Genomic DNA, 14709 nt, shown 5'->3' with positions numbered 1-14709 from the left:
ATGTCCCAACTTCACTGGAATTGGGGTTGTAAGCCACACTGCAAAAGCTTCCTTCAAAAGCAAATTTTTAGTAAATTTACATTTCCCTATGTCACAACATTATGTCAAGAGTTAAAATTGCATCTACTCTCAGACTGCCGACAAGAAAAAAAGGCATTTGTTTGTTCCACTTTCTAGATTTACAGGGTGTTATGAGAGGCTTTCACTAAATTAAAGAAGAAAACAAAAAAGAAACATTTATTTTGAAATTGCAGTGTCAGGAGAAAACATGAACAGAAATCGTACTTTCCATGTCTTCCCATTTAAGACATTTTAATACCACTTCTTAAGGCATCATTTTTAGATGAATTAATTCAACGCCTTTAGACGTTTGAAGGATCTTGAGTCACCCTGGGTTAGTGGTCAGATGTGGCGGACATGCACAGCTCGTGGAGCGGTGGTTTAAAGGTGACTGTGTAGAACAGCTGTGGCGAGACAAGGAATAAGCAGTTACATTTAACTGTTGCTAATATACACACTACCTCTAATCTGCTCAACAGCAAGGGCCCCTTCACACATAGTACGAATGTGGTCAAATTGCGCATGAAGCTGGAATCATATGCAATACGTGTAAAATCAAAGCTGACTCAAACGCCTCGTACACCTGTTGCTACAACTATTTGCGCATACCAGCGGCTAAAAGACAGCATGTGCTCTGTGAAAGCCCACTTGATCCCTCTCGCGGCAGGTGTCTGCCAAATTCCAGGTCACACACACAAACATCTAACCGTCAGTTCATGCAGTCGATCTGAATGTCACATCTGTCTGACAGGACACGACTCTGTGATAGCTAATAGTGAAAGCTAGAAGGGCTGCAGCTATCGATTATTTTAGTAATCAAGCATTCTATATAAATATTTCTAATTCATATAACAGGTAAATAGATCCTTGTCATTTGATTGGTAGTTTGTATGTTACGTGATATTGATCAATTGTCCTATTTACCATTGTGCTTCACATCATGCAACTTTGGATCCGTTTAGCATTCAAATTTCATTCCATATGATCTGTACCATTGAACACTGGGAAACACCGTACATGTACACTAGCAGCTACAGCACTTAGCAGCTTATTGACACTATTCACAAGTGAAAAACAAATCTCCTACTCCATAAGCCATCTTGGACATCTCTAGGTGAAGTGGAACCGCTGTCGGATGAGGAGCTCAACAAATTTCTGTCGCAAATTTTCACTGGACTGACAAAAAGCAGATGGTAGTGCACACAAAGAACTCAGTGCACGGCATCAGCTTTGGACTACATCGTCAGGATTGTTTTTGAACTATCTGACTGTTTTTGCACGTTGACTGAGAACAATTTTGGATTGGACTGCTATTTAAAATTCATGTTGGACTGTTTGGAACCTCTTGACATCAAAGGACCAGCGACGCACACCAAAATGTAAGTCCCTTTTCTCTTGTTTATAAATTAATAAAATAGTTTTAAAAATTAGCCGTTATATAAAACAAATAATGAATTTTTTTTCATTCAATGGAAAGAATAATTCATTCACTGAAAGATGAAGCCAAGTTGAATGGAACATCCATGCTACTGAACATCAAGAGTGTTCAGTAAAGGTGAGGAGCAGAAAGTGGCATCTTAAAAAGACAGCAGTCATGTGACATTTTTGCCAATGCTGAAACCGTTTTTTAAAAAATTGCTTATATTTTCTAAGTTTGTGGCTTCTTTCCCAGTCTTGGAAAGTGATGTAAAAGATGTCATTTAATGTTGCCATATGATGTGAAAATATCTATCAGTCAACATATTTCTTTCTCCCTGCAAGACACTTTAATGAACCACAGCTGCGCACATATTTGGCACCGGTAACTCCCCATGGAACACTCAGCCCAGCCTGCACACTGCTCTCAACCACCAACTCTACCGCATCTCAGCATTTTCACATACAAAAACTCATTATCACCCTTAAATTTTATATTTACATTGCATTTTTGAAGCACTTCTTGTGACATGTTCCTACAACAAACACCTAAGGACTATCTTATAACATATGGCAATACAGCGTACTCACCAGAAGCAAAGAACCAAGCATCTGTCCAATCTGCTATCTGCTAGGGGTAGATAATATAAGTTCACTTCTTTCTACCCCCTTTCATTCAGGTGTGTTACATTTGTTATGTTTTCTTTTGGAATTATTTTTGGTTGTGTAGTTGGAACTGAATGAAATAAAATGAATGAAATGAAAAGAAAAATATGATGTTTTTGTCTCTATTGTGATAGACTGAGTGAGGAAGAAAAACCAGCAAAAATAATCCTTTCAAAAATTCAAATATTTTATATTAAATATTTGTATATATTTTCATTACCAAATACACTATTATTTTCTGGATTAATCCATGAGCTGCTTTCTTCATAAAGTGTCAAAATTATACAAAATCATTGTTCCACAAAGTCCAAGAAGACATTCATGAATGTCTCATTTTATCCACAACCGAAAGATCTTCCATTTACTCTCAGAGAGGACAAAGTAAACCAAAATATATTCACATTTAAGATGATAAAATAAGAGAATTTAGACATTTACCAAAAAAAAAAAAAATCTAAAAATGATTAATGCATTGCCAAAAACAGTTTGGGATTGGCTCAATAATGTTGTGACCAGGATTTACTAAAGTTTTAACGGCATCAAGAGAACGCGTAAGAGTGTGCTTAAGCATAGTCTACAGAGTAAAAAAATCTATTTGGACGCCTTATGTCCAAATATGTTGATGGGAGTCATGATGGAGTATTAGTCAGATTTTGACGTCTGACGCCTTCTGTTAAACTGTGTCTGCTAACTCGGACAGCAGCAGAAGTATGTGTGACACATCACCTGACTGTAGCCACAAACAGCAAAAAAAAAAAAAAAAAACAGTTCTCCTTTTGCTCCATCTGACCAGCTCACTGAAAAGGCGCTGCACTGACAGCACAGCACCGTTCTAAAAAGTTCAACTTCAACTGTTTGGTGCGGTCACAGGAAAAAACTGCAGATCTGCATTCAGAATGCATGTGCCATGCCTTCAAGGGAAGGTGAAATTGGTGACATGCTGGTTGATCCTTTTTTATTTTTAAAAAGCAACTTCTGTCATGCAGCATTATTAATCAAAGTGCACAGTAGAGCCCGACCGATATATCGGCCGATATAAGCCCTTTTCAAAGTACTCACCATCGGCCGAAATTTTGCCGATAAAACACCAATAATTTCTCAAACAGAACAGTTACTGAAATAATGTTTGTGTCGGCAATGTAAAACGTACTTGCACCGTTTGTCGAGTAGATGGAGCTCTGACTCCATTCAAGTGAGAGCTGCTTACACCCCTGCTTAAATGTGTTCATCACCGCCCCCGTAGTTCACCGTCCACACTGCACTGATCGGCTTGACTAAAGTTTATAAGGATGTTGTTTGTAATAACTTTGCGATTACATTAGGGCTGCAGCTATCGAATATTTTTGGAATCGAGTATTGTCGATTTTTTCAACGATTAATCGAGTAATCGGATAAATTACATTTTTTGTGTTTTTAAACACATATCAGTGTGTTATATAACATGAAAGGCCTCTAAAAATGAACAAGCAATTGGCTTTTATTCCTCTCCAAAAAAGGTTTTTATTTAAACTCAACACTAGATCAAAACTTAATCTTTGGCTTATTGGCTCCAGAACTAAGCCCATTTATGCAAACTTTGTGAACATTTGTGATGTATATGACAAAAAATTGAAATAAAAGGTGCATCCTTTTTAAAAAAAAAAAAAAAGGAAAAGGGGGTGCATCCCCACCTGAGAATAAACAACAAAAAGTATAAAAGTAAATAACTCAAATATCACTAATAATTCAACTTAAACAGTACAGTTCAGTTTCCAACTGAATCCAGATGAGGTAAGTAGAGTATAATGTTCATCTTTGTTCAAGAAGGTGAGCGCTTGTCTTAGCAATGCATGAGAGAGAGAGAGAGAGAGAAAATTTGTAGTAGTGCATGTGTGTGCAATGCATATACATCCCTTTAAACAAGCAAATGATGGTTACAATGCAAAAAGGTCAGCATATTGACATGGTCAGAGGTGAGGCTAGCCCTACGCTTTGAGGCAATGTTCCCAGCAGCAGAGAACAAGCACTCTGAGGGTGTTGAGGTGGCTGGAATACTGAGAAAAGACTTTGCCAGCTTAGCCAGGGATGGGTATCTTACTGCATTTCCTCTCCACCATGACAGTGGAGCCTCTTTTTTGGAGAGAGGATGTTCACCAAAATATTGTAAGACTTCCCTCTGGACCTCTTGATTTTGATTCTCATCATTATCCTCTTCTTCATTGCTACTGGAGTCTGATGAAGATCCAAGAACACTGTGAGCTGATCCTTGGGCTTGAGTAGCTGGGGAATCTCCTATGTTGGTGGTGGATTCATTTCCCTGCACACTGGACTCTTGTCTTTTGACAGTTAGTGCCATTGTTTGAATTGTGCTTTGGACTTTAAATGATTCCTCAGAAGACAAGAACTTAAGTTTTCTAAAGCGGGGGTCCATGGCAGCAGCAAGTAGGGCAATGTTAGGGTCCTCAGGTTTAAATACAAACAGATCTTCCCACCTGTCAGTGATCTGTTGAGCTGCAAGACCCTGAAATGTCTTTACTGGTGCAGTTTCAAAAGCTGAATTCATGGTGGATTTCTTCAGCGTTTGTACCAGCTGAGGAAGCGCAGACAGGGTTGCATATTGCTCCCCACTAAGGAACACTGTAGCCCCCTCGAAAGGTTCAAGAACCTGAGCCAGCTCTTCAGTCAATATCCACTGCTCAGGCTTCAGATCCAAATAGTGATGTTTTCCCCGTGGGTTGACTGCAGGGTCCGAAAGCGCAGCAGTCACTGGCCACCTGTGCTCAAGGAGCCTGGACAGCATATAAGTGTACTGTTCCACCGGGTACTGACATCCTGGACCAACATGTGCTGTTGCACTCCCATTTGCTGCTGCTTTTCTTTAAGTTTTGTGCAGGCCACCAGGCATCTCGCAGAGGCAACACAACTTGCAATGTTTTTGTTATTGTTTAGTGTATTCTGCACAACTAAATTCAGTGTGTGTCCTGCACATCTGACAGAGGCCCATCCATGTCTCTCCTTCAGAATTCTGGCAGCTGCCACTACACTGGCGCCACTGTCATGGACAACTGCCTTCACCTTCTCAAAAGGAATGTGAAATTTGGTAGTAGCCTCCTCCAGTCAATCTGCAATGTTTGTGGCTGTATGCCTCTCCTCTAGAGGCATTGTAGTAAGGGAGAGGGACTTCATTTCCCAATCATCTCCCAAGAAATGACATGTGACCCCCAGACAAGCCTCTGTAGCCACTCGTCCAAATGTCACTTGTTGGTGCAACAGACTCTATGTCCTTAAGAACACTTTGTAATTTTTCAGTTATTTCTGAGTATTTTTGCTCCATCATATTTGTGAAGTATGTTGGGATTGAATGTTTTGATCATATTCTTGAATTCTGTGTCTTCCACCATGGACAGTGGGCGCATGTCTGTGATGAGCATATTTAAAATGCTGTTGGTCAAAACCACGGCCTCGACAGTACTTGAGGGACCTGTCCGGACAAAGCTGTCCATGCGTCGCTGTGATGTGCTGTGGGGGGAGAAAAAAAAAAAAAAAAAAACATTCATTTGCAGGCTATAACAAATGCTAAAGTTGTCCAAAAGTAAATGTATGTTAATGAATTTGTCCATCGTGTCATCTATCATTTATTGTGAGTGAGTGAGTGAGTGAGAAAGAAAGAGAGGAAGGGAGAGATGAACTGATTTCATGATTTTGGTGCATTTGCTCTCGTTAGCCTACTTGTTAGCCTGTCTCATCACTATCGACACAACACACAAGCTACACATAATTACTGAAATTCTAACAAGCGGTAGTGTTCATATCAGTTAATGTTAATCTTAAAATACGTTACCGCTTAGAGGCTTCGAGTCCGCTTGGAGAAGTGCAGTAGTTCACGTGAGGATGCTGCAGCATTGACGAAGTGCTGTTATGGTAGGCCAGGTCCGTTTTACAGTATATACATTGCACTATATTGTCCGCCTTACGAAGTGTAAAATGATCCCAAACTTTAGACATTTTCTGCCTTTTACGCACACCGGTATCTTCGTTTTCCGCCATCGCCAGAGAAGTAGATTGCGCCGTATGAAGCCTTGTCCGGCAATTATTACAGTCCGGGGGAAACAATGATACGGGAGCTCGCGACATGAATTAAACGAAGCTTCGAGGCAAAGAATTTGTCAAATGTGCTTCATTGCATCGGTCACATTTTTCATTAAGCCCACGTTGTGTACACCTTATTTCTAGCATGAAAAACTTTTGTTTACTGCTAAGAGGTTGAAATATTCAGATTCACTCGTGGTCCGGAAGGGTTCTGGGAATTACTGCTGTTCGCCTTGTCTTACGGCCCGTTACACTTATTTTGGACTGTGTAAATCAACAGTTTCTGCAGCGCGATTCCAGTTTGAAGCGTGAATCACTGAAGCAATGCTTTGATTCAATGGCTCATAGCTCTTTGATTCGCTGCTCTTCAGAAGTGGTAAGTCCGCTTCTTAACCCCTCTCAATGCCATTAAAATATCATGAGTCATTTTTGTGTGCATTAAAGTCATTAACTGGGACTACCGTCTTGTTGCAGTCAACAAACAAGAATCGTCCTCCGTTCCTTTGTCACAGATTTAAACGCTGCGCGGCTCTGTGCTGAAACAGAGTCCACTCGGAATTAATAACTTCAAAACGAATCGTCGCTTTAAATAAAATGACACCTCTTACAAACGTTGCAATACAGACAAACTACAATCGACAAACGTTTTTTCCTCCCAAAATGAGACGTCTATGAGCTGTAGAGCTCAGCTCATAGGTATGGAAAAACATTCATGCCACTAATAATGTCTGAAAGGAAATGCTTTTGACAAACACTAACAGATTTTATTTCAGAGATCAAGGATCCGCCAAGTAGAGTTTATTATGTCCAGAGTTTAAGGATCCAGTGACCAATTTCATATTTATTTTCTTTAAGACTCAATAAAATGTTGTTCAATTTCAATGTAATCAGCTTATAAAGTGCCAAATTACAACAAAAGCCGTCTCAAGGTGCCTCACACAGAACAGTTCAACATAAAAAAAATAAAAAATTCAAATACCTAATTAAAACAGAAGTAAAAGAACATAAAATAAAAACTACTCATAACAAAGAGAATAAAAATAGGTTTTTGATTTCCACCCAAAGGGACCAAGAATGAAGGGCGAATGTTTCAAGATTTGTTTAATAACTTTTGTAGAGTTGCGTTGGTTTTTTTTGTTTGTTTGTTTTGTTTTTAATGTTATTTATCTTTTCCTTAGAGATTAATGCAACTTTGCACAGATTTTTTTTGTACTAGACAGTTCTTTGTTACTGTTCTTGAAAATTGCACAAACATACTACAGGGTCTTGAGAAAAGAACCTTATTTTACTGTTATATGACAGTTTCCTCACATGTTATATCACGGTCCATGTTTTCTTGTTAAAATGTTCTACCAGCACTAAAACCAACCTCTGCTTGCACTAAGGTTGTTTGAAAGTTTTTTGTTCTTGAAAGTTGCAGAATAGAAAAATAAAGGAGTCTGTTTCCTTAGTGTTTGTTTCTTTCCTCTCACAATTACTTGTCTGCAACTGAAAAAGTTTTTCTACCTGTAATATAACCTATATCTAAGTTGCAGCAACAAGAGGTACAAGATCAGATGTATTTCACAACTCTTTTTAAGGATATGTATTTGCTAATTTCACAAAGGTTTAATTCTTGATTGCATTTTTTGAACTTGAAAATTCTTCTCTGTTATAAGTTAATCAATATGAGGACAAAGCTTCAGCTTTTAGCTCATACCTTTTTTGTTAAGGGTCCAAAAAAGAACATTTTATTCATTAAAAAAAAAAAAATAATAATAATAATAATAATAATAATAATAATAATAATATCGGATGATTTATCGGCTAATCAACCGATTTATCAATTTTGGCATTTTTTCATCCAAATATCGTTATCGGCATCGGCCTCAAAACATCCATATCAGTCGGGCTCTAGTGCACAGAGCACTCAAACAAAGGCTCGATTACCAACAATGTCATAGCATGGCTAATGCTTAGGGGGGTGTAATATACATAGTCTACAATGACATCGTGATTGTCATTTTAAAAATGTGCCATCTGTTAAAGTATTTACATGATGTCTCTTATGCATTGAAAGCCCACAAAGTCACTGGATCAAAGTGGTGTGTGCAGCAAAATAATGTTGCCAGATTAGAGAGTTTTGAGTTTTATTTTGTGGGCTGAAGGCAGTTTTTGAACAGACTTTGGACTACAAATCATCATCTGTATATGGGAACACTGCAGCAGAGTCACATGATCTCTCACTAGCAGATTAGCTCTTAGTATGTATGACAGATATAAAAAACACACACACATGAAAGTAGACAACATGTAGACTCCTCCAGCCTTGCAATCTACCTCAGAAGATTTAGTTGTCAAATGTGCATCAACACCAATCACCAGCATCAATCACCAGTGTTGAAGTGGTTTGGATTAGAGAAGACTGATGTCAGAAACCTATTGCTGTTAAACAGCTTGATAGTTAACTTGTTTTAAGGTGCACTCACACTAGCTGCACGCATGTCATTGTGATGATCCCACCCGCTGTGATCCCAGCTTTGTTCCATTGCCTGCCACATGCTCTGTGCTGGACGCTGCGTATATAAAATAATTATTTCGTGGCATTTTAATAATTTTCTCTGCAATTTGTCTGTTGAAAATGGCTCTAATCGCTTCCTGAATCACAGAGGACTGCTCCAGCAGCGCCGTTCATGCACAAGCTGAATAAGCTGGAGAAAGCATTTGGAGCCATCTAAAAAGGTAATTTGTCATGTTTACATTGTCATGGCTTGGTAAAACAGTTGCATTTTCTTTCCTTCTTGTGTGCAGCTGTTAAAGTATGCTTATGATAGACTTAACATCTCCTCCTTATAATCATTCAGACAAGCTGCGCTCTGATGCGATCCACTGACAACCACTCACTCTGTTCACTTCTTTACTCCAGTTGACGAGCTGCACGTTGTGTTGGCGAGCAGATTGCGCCACGGAGCACAACATTTATGCATGAAGGATTTTTTTTTGAACATTTCAAAATTCTCTTTGCGCAATTGTACGTGCCGGAGCCCCTCTCACATTCAGTCTACACCCGTTAAACATGAGTTTACTCTCCTGCCCGACACAGGTCGTTTAAGTGTGTGATTCAGTGTCAGTGCACCTTTACTACCTGCAAACTAGCCACAGCAAGGAATTTGAATATGAAAAGCTTAAATCAGCTAATGTGCCTGCACGTACAATTCGCAATTGATTCGCAACTATAAGATGTCTTTTAAGTCAATTCAGAGGTATTATCTGGTTTCAAAAACAGTCTTTTTAAATTTTTGAGTGTTTATTTCTTGCTAAATTTCACAAAATATATAAACTTTATTGATCTCACAGAGGAGAAATTCACAGATTTCACAGCCCACAAATTCACAGCTAATCAATCAATCAACTTTTTTCTTATATAGCACCAAATCACAACAAACAGTTGCCCCAAGGCGCTAATATGAGAAACATATTAGCTTTATACAGAAATAAGCTGTTCCAGAGTGTTTTTCACCATCTTTGTTTATTTTGTTCGAGCAAGCAGCCAGCTGACGTCACGGTGACCGTCTTTACTCTGATTGGCAGTCCCCGTGTCCTTCCCACCATCCTCATAGCTCAGGGGAAGCACTCACATGATCTATGACGCTTGTACCAAAAGTATGTCATGGCATCTAATCACTTGAATTTCTACCCATCAGGGATCAAAATTCAAAACGTTTCCAGACAACACAAATTTTGATCATACTGGCAATACATTACTGTCAATCCCTTATTTAAATGTACAGAATTATAGTAGTGCCAAAAAATAATTATTTTATGACTGAAATCTTTTTTTAAAAGGCCGTACAGCTTTAAGTTTTAAGGAAACAAATAAGAGACGCTTTCCTTAATCTACATATTAAAAGCGAAACGGCCTCTGTGTACATGTATGCGTCCATGCATGTGTATACCTTCGATCACAGAGAAACTGAAGCGAGCTGACATTTGGCATTTGGTATGCTTATGTATTTTGAGTCAAGGATGAACTTCACAAAAAATGGAAAGTTGATAGGACTAATATTTCTGGAGAAATTAGGTAACAGCAGTAAAAAAAAATTTTACATCGATTTCACCATTAATCAGTCCCTTGGTAACCAGACAAGCTCTGAACAAATGAAATATCTCAAGCTTGCCAGTTGAAAAACAAGACATCATCTAAATGTGCCAAAAAAACAAAAAAAAAAATACAATTATTCACAAAACTTTCTTATTTTAACGTCCTGCACTTTCAGTTAAAATCATTATAGAAACTTTGCTTAATTTATTACCACCATTGAAAAATGTCAGCTACCTATTTTATAAGGCAAAGGCTATTCACCCAACCATTGGGCAGATAAGTCATACATCATGCCCAACCATTGGGCATATAAATATAATGTCTTTCCTTATTCGCCCAACAGTGATAGTGTATTTGACATGTTTTGTGCATGTAAACTACGTTTTTTTTTTTTTTTTTTTTTTTTTTTTTTTTTTTACACACAACTTTTTTAAGGCTCTATTACAGTGTGAAAAATGTTTTGGCACTTAACGGCGTCGTCTTTAATTACTGCAAAAAAAAAAAAAAAAAAAAAAAGCAATGGATGAAAGCAGACAAACTTCTTAAGCATTTTGAATGGAAGCCCGTCAACGACGACGAAACAGTTTTTAATGAACAAAATGCTGCTTGTTGCCTGTAAGATTGTGTTAGTTTGACACAGTTCCCTGGGTGTGATGAGCCAAACAGAACCGCTTTAGATGACAGTCCCTCCGTGGGCTGCAAACCCTCCCGCAGCCAGCGAGAAAATATCCGCCCTTTTTACCCACGTTGAAACCGGAAGTGAACTTACAAGTGTGCTCATTGGTTGGTTGTGGTTGGGCGTATATGCTCGTGTATTTACTTTATTGAACCAACTGTTGGGAGTATAGCCACTCCTATTTTATAAACACTACTCAATAGAACCCGTGGATCCCCACAAGCAACGTGCTCCATTAATGTAATTAGAAAGCAACAATCAATGCCTACTAGTACTAAATATAGTCACAAAAACTGAGATTTTTGTTGTTGTTGTTGTTCATATTGGACACCACTACTGAAGTTGATTTAAAAAGATAAAGAAGGCCGTGGCTACGGGTACGGACCCGTATCTACAGAGACCGTTCTAAAGATACGAAGAGTGTCTTACTGACCAATCAGAATGGGCAAATATGTCCATACCCGTACCATATGCGACTAAAGGTCCGGCAAGGCTTCAAAACTCATCCATAGATTGTATCTTCAGTGAACCTCGGTCCGTACCTTTAGCAGTTCCGCAGAAGATACGGATGTACGTACCTGTAGCCAATTCGGATAAAGAAATACAAGTGAACTTGCTCTGTGGCTGCTCACTGCTCCCAGTGGTTGAACTGTGTCAAACTGTAACTACAATGGGTTAAATGCAGAGGACAAATTTCATTAAATGTATGTATATCTACAATGACAATAAAAGCTCTATTCATTCATTCAAATATTTTCCATCTTAAGCAATGAGACACCCAATAGTAACTTCTAGCTCATCGGATCATATTTACAGAGCAATGGTGGAAAAATCCCATCACCACTTCAGCCCTGTTATTTTTACAACTAAATCTGGAAAAAATACACAGCAAATGTAACCCTGCCAAAATGAACTCATGCCCAAGTAACTGCAGCAAAGTAGGTCAACGTCTACAGACTAAAAAATAAAAAAATAATAAAATCAATCAAATAAAAACAAAAGAAAGAAAGAAATTGTGCAAGTTTGCTCCTCTGATGCTGAGATGCTCTTGTGATTTGAGGCAAATAAATTTCAAATGAAACCGAAGATGGCTGGTGGTGTCTGCGAGACACATCACAGACACAGGTGTGTGTGTGTGTGTGTGTGTGTGTGTGTGTGTGTGTGTGTGTGTGTGTGTGTGTGTGTGTGTGTGTGTGTGTGTGTGTGTGTGTGTGTGTGTGTGTGTGTGTGTGTGTGTGTGTGTGTGTGTGTGTGTGTACACACTAAAATATTCACATTAAGGCCTCGACAGCCGCTGTTTGTAGGTTAAGAGCCTTACAACCTAAAAATAGAGGCGTCTTCAGCGGATTTCCAGCTAGCTAAACTGTGCTGGGCTTCTTCAGATTTAGGTAGAAGCTGCGTGCTGGCGGATGATTGCGCTAATTCCGAACTGATAGGTACGTGTCAAAAAAAAAAAAAAGAAGAAGAATAAATAGCCGGCTCCCTGAATAAGTACAACCCATGAACTCCGCATCATCACGAACACAAAAGGAGACGATTTGTCGTCAACAGATGAAATGTCCAGCGCCAATAAGGCCAGTGGGCAGCACTGCTTACTTACGCTAGCTACATGTTTACAACAGATATAAGTGGGTAAATGATGACTAACACCCACAGGCTGCTTCTCCCTCACTTTTCCGCACTAAAGCTGGTCATGTTGGACTTTGCATCCCACAAATTTACGTCCGTTTTTTTTTTGTTGTTGTTTGTTTTTTTTGTCACGACCTGCAGCCACAAAATATCAAATGAGCTCAGCAACGCAGCCAACACTAAAGAATGAAAAGGGGTTTTCTTTATTATTACCTTGGCGATGAAATATCAAGGTTTCCTCTTCGAAATGAATTATAATCCCACGCAGTCTTTCATTCCGGTGTTTTTATGGGTAGGCGGTGTGGGGGGGGGGGGGGGGGTGGAGTTCCCTCTATAACGTCATCATGCTGCGTTCACGTTTATCTGAAATTTTCCTTGTTTTCTGCCTGTAGCTACAATATTTAAAAAAATAAAAATAACCAAAAAAAGTAAATCCTGATCTACATTGTCTCATTGACTGTCATTTTAACTTTAATTTTAATTGAGGCTCGATTTGTGCTTCTAATTATAACCATCTCTAAAATGTGGTTCTTATGTCTTATGTTTTTACGTTTTATGTCAAATTTTTATGTTTTGACATGCACATTGTACTGATGTGTGCTTTTATTATACATATGTATACATGTTTCACACTAATAAATGAATTATGAATTATAAAAATTATGAATTTGCTACAAGAATTCACACTAAATTATTGTGCGAGCACTTGTATAGCAAAAATACAGATGATCGGGTGGGTGAGTTTGTCCATCCCAGTCAGTTCATGTCAGCAGTAACTCAAAGGCAACAAATAATATCACATGAAACATCTCCATCTTAAAAGGGTATATAAAGAGGGCAAATTGTTTAAAATCTGGTGAACATTGATGCACCAGATTAATAAAAAAAGGCAACTTTGTGTAGCCTGGGTAATATCCCATAGACCAGAGCTCCCTAAAATATGGGTCACTGCCTTGTGGTGGGCTGTGAAGGTACTGCAGGTGGGCCATACAAACTGCTTGAGGACAGAACCTAGGATCGTTGTGCATGGATGAAACACAACCCTCCTCTTCTATATGTGCATGACATGCACTTTTTCCCTTACCCAACCATTAACCAAGGCACACTGCAAACCTCAGGTTGGTCTCGGGCAAGCGGTAAGCTTCGATGGTCTCAGATGAAGCCCACCCAGAAGAAGAAAAAGTTGCAGTTCCTTGATTGGCCACTTGAGGCTGTCTCCAAAAGCAAGCAGGTTCCCACTCATTTCAATGTTAAAATGTCAAACTTTAGAGCAGAAATAAACATGTTTCCAGCCTGCTACTAAAAAAAACTGTTTTGGTCTAGGTAGTTTCCCCCTCTATGATAATTGTACAGATAGTGATTTTTTTTTACGACATTTTAAGTGACCACTTTTGAGTGACAGGTGCTGAGCTGAGCACCTGCCACTCTCATAGTGTCGGTCACTCAGAGTCTGCTCAATGCAGCCGCTAGCTGTTGTGCAGGGCTGTGTCTGTCATTTTGAGCTTTTTATGACAAATACCTGGAATAATGTGTCTTATTGTGTGGTGAAACATCCTAACGAATAATCTAAAACATTCCTGCTGTAATATTCTCTTTTTTTAGTAGCTAATGGGAGCTTGATCCTTTAGGTCCCATTACTGCACAATTACTGAGAAAATAAGCGTCTCATAACTTTTAATACCTACATCAAAGCAAACTTTACGCGAACCACCGCGTAGTCCCCAAAAATATGATTTAATAAACACTCGAATCAATGTTAGGCAGTATGGTTTGGACTCAAAGAGGGGGAGTGTTCAGGCTTCTTTTGTCACACAGCTGATCCACCCATGCACTCCACCTCTTTACCCATTTGTGTGGGTTCATCGTGATGTAATCACAGTCAGCACTGCCATCACGGCAGATATTGCAGATATGGGTTTCATATCAGCTCAATAGAAAACACACAGATGATGTCATGCAGGGTTTGTCCAGTACATATACACACTATGGTCTCCGGGTGCCAAACTTTGGATGCCTACTGCGCCTAGTTGTGAAATTGTGCATCATTATATTTTAGATGGCTAAAATGCACATAGTGTATGCATAGGCTTGCTGGACAGAGGTGGTTGGCTGA

The 14709-nt window shown here is 39.0% G+C and overlaps 1 protein-coding gene across 1 annotated transcript in view; it reads right to left on the bottom strand.

Annotated features, from left to right (window-relative positions):
- Positions 1-12899, bottom strand: part of zgc:91976 (uncharacterized protein LOC492359 homolog) — a 91694-nt gene extending 78795 nt beyond the window's left edge. Inside the window, exon 1 of the mRNA XM_034184756.1 lies at positions 12810-12899. The gene's annotated coding sequence lies outside the window, so the exon portion shown is untranslated. The remainder of the gene's footprint in view (positions 1-12809) is intronic.
- Between the last annotated feature and the right edge of the window lie 1810 nt (positions 12900-14709).

This window comes from Thalassophryne amazonica, chromosome 13 (assembly GCF_902500255.1).
Source record: "Thalassophryne amazonica chromosome 13, fThaAma1.1, whole genome shotgun sequence".
Taxonomy (NCBI): Eukaryota; Metazoa; Chordata; class Actinopteri; order Batrachoidiformes; family Batrachoididae; genus Thalassophryne; species Thalassophryne amazonica.
Note: the sequence above shows the minus strand (reverse complement) of the source record. Positions and strands in the feature narration are given on the sequence as shown.